This window comes from Asparagus officinalis, chromosome 8 (assembly GCF_001876935.1).
Source record: "Asparagus officinalis chromosome 8, Aspof.V1, whole genome shotgun sequence".
In the NCBI taxonomy this organism is placed as follows: Eukaryota; Viridiplantae; Streptophyta; class Magnoliopsida; order Asparagales; family Asparagaceae; genus Asparagus; species Asparagus officinalis.
This window is the reverse complement of record NC_033801.1, coordinates 21,431,979-21,435,056: the sequence shown is the minus strand read 5'-3', so window position 1 is coordinate 21,435,056 and position 3,078 is coordinate 21,431,979.

Here is a 3,078-nt window from a genome sequence, read left to right as displayed (position 1 = left end):
TATAACCGCCACAGCACTCCTTTAACATAGCCGCGGCACCCTAGGTTGCAGCGCCTAAGCCGCGACACAACAGGCTGCCGCGCCTTAGCCGCGGCACTATGTGCTGTCGCGCTTAAGCCGCGGCACTATATGCTGTCGCGCCTTAGCCGCGACACCATGAGTTGCCGCGCCACCTTGTGTTGCCTGATGACGAGTAAATTGTTCTCGCATGTTGTTTTGAATGGTATTTGGATGTCTGCAAGTATTTTTTGACGCCTACAGATACCCCCTCCAAAGTATCTCAGACTCATCATTTCTTTTAGAGAGGAGTCTGGGACACTTTGGATATGATAGGCTTTCCCTGCAATTTCTCCAGTTCTTTGTTGAGGAAATTGCGTAGAATGGTCTGTGAATGGCTTCAATCCTTGACTTCTTTATCTCTTAGTCTACTCAATGCTTTGTAGAATAGCTAAGATTCCTCCGGTGCTGCGTTTATCGCGTGCCCGTCGTCGAAGTCTTGAATCAGAACTGTTGTTGAAGAATGGAGAAATAGTTTATACTCATATGCTCTATTGGAGTGTTCGGGAAACAGTTTAACCTCATGTACCCGTTGGGAGGTTCAAGGAGATGCAGTTTATACTCATATACTCATCGGAGTGTTCAGATGTGTATTCCAAATACAGCAAGAGATGTATGTGTTCAAACGTCGAAGAATTATCGTGCATGCACAGTATTTATACATGCCAGAGTGAACCATGGTGTGTTAGCTGCCGCGGCAGCTTACACTGTCGCGCTTTAGCGCGGCAACATAGACTGTCGCGCTCGAGCGCGACAGTGTCGAGTGCCGCGCAGCGCTTCGGCCAGTCAGATTATAACTCTGACGTTTGGGCTTCTTCGGGTCACCTTTCCCCGCCTCTCTGAGTTCGAAAACCTCTTCAAAACCCTATAAAGGGATTTTTTCTGGCTTTCCCCTCTTTCAACTCTTCCTATTCGGGTGCTAGGGTTTTCTTGAGATCTAGGGTTTTGACTCCTCGTTGATCTTGATCTCTTCTTAACTTGATTTCTTCTAATCCCAGGTAAAAATCGCCCCTGCATCTTATGCTTTATGGCCCGATTCCGTTTTTTTGTTTGGGATCTCACAAAAACCCTAGTTTTTTGATTCTTTAGGCCGGTCTCACTATGTCTCCAAAGAAGACTCGTGGTTCGAAGGGAAAATCAGCGGCGGAGGCCGCTGCCGCTTCATTTGGAGGTGAGTTTTCAACACTTCCCCCTTTCAAAGCTACTGTTTTTGTACGTGTAACCTCGTTTGCCTCCTTTGAGAGGCATTCGGGAAGAGTTGACATCCTCCATCGAGAGGATTGACGCTTTAAAAACACATATCTTGTTCAATCAAGACATGTACCACAGTCAAGATGCGAGTTTTTGTCGAACTCGTGTCTTGTCGAAATCAAGGGGCCACTGCTTAGTTACCGCGGCAGCTCGTGCTGCCGCGGCTGAACGCGGCAACATACCCTGCCGCGGTAACGCACGACAGTAAATGGTGCCGCGGTCACTTAGAGCGAGGTTTTGTTCTGTTTAGCCTCTTTTACACAACTGTTTTCCAACTTTTCTTTGTAGTCCCCTTTCCCTCTGTGGCCTTCTCTGATAGAGAGGACCCAGGCCAGAGTGGTACTCTTCACGCCTCCTTTCGCGGCGACTTTCTGGTTAGAGAGGCCCGTCAATTTAGTGAAGATTGTGATAATAATGTTCCCGAGTTGATTCGCGAGGGAGGTCGCCGCACTCTGCGTGCTTTGCTGACCGACTCGCCCTTAACTCCAACTAGAGATTCTACCGAACCGTTGAAGAAGCCTGACTATCCGACTTTCTGGTTAGAGAGGCCCGCCAATTTAGTGAAGATTGTGATAATAAAGTTCCGGAGTTGATTCGCGAGGGAGGTCGCCGCACTCTGCGTGCTTTGCTGACCGACTCGCCCTTAACTCCAACTAGAGATTCTACCGAACCGTTGAAGAAGCCTGACTATCTGTTCGGAGATTCGATAGAAGATCCAGACAATCTTTGCCGTGGCTCTGAAATTTGGTTGAATGAGCATGAAGGTGCTTTTCTATTTCTTCCTCCATTCCCTCGTCAATATTCAATTCTGCAATTAAGGAATCTGGCTGTTTCGAGAAAAATGGCGTGGCATCTAACAGAAGACCATGAGCATATCCATTGTGGATTTATTGGCAAAGATGTCAGTGCTCCTGGCTCCATTGGCAGGCATAATGTCCGTGGCCTTCACCCAGGGATATTTGGACCAGATAGCGGGCCCCAGAACGAACTGATGATAAGGGCCAATACCGTAAAGAATAGGCTCGCTCGGGTTGGCCGAGAACTCCCCATTCCGAAATTTAGATGTTATGGATGGGTTCATTCTCTTCCCGACAAATGGTGGGCTAGGATGACCAAGTATGTACTCAATCGTTGGGATCAAGAGTTAAGGAATTTGGGGTTATATGCTCCGATCCGAGCCAGCATGCATGGTCTTCCAGTCAGCGTAGATCATTTCCTTGCCTTGTTCGAGTCCTATATTCCGGAGGCCAATACATTTCTTACCAAGTATGGGGAGTTAGGGCTTCCGCTCCACGAAATGATGCGAGTATCTGGACTGCCATTGGGGAACACTCCTTATCAAGAATATTTTCCCAACAATCGTCAGCTCATGAAGATGAAGAATGTTGGCTCTCCTGCTTATGACATACTCTGGGAATTAACTTGTCACTATCAAATAGCGATAGCCAAGATTAAAGTAAAGAGTAAGAAGGCAGCTCGAGTCAGTTTAAAACAGTTCGCTGACTATTTGTTTCAGAATCTCGAGAGCCCGACCGGTGAAGCTGTCTGTGAATCACCGATTCTGACCCCTTCTGACGTTAACAGGCTAATTACGAAGATTAATGCTCAGTCTTATAGGACTGAGTCATCTGAAGGTGGTTTTCTTAAGGGCACCAAATTCAGCACCTTCTTGTGGCAAGCCACCAAGAGAATGAAGCATGCGACTCTTCTTGCTGGTTATCTGGCCATATGGCTAAAGAAATGTGTAGTGCCACATCAGTCTTCCGAGGC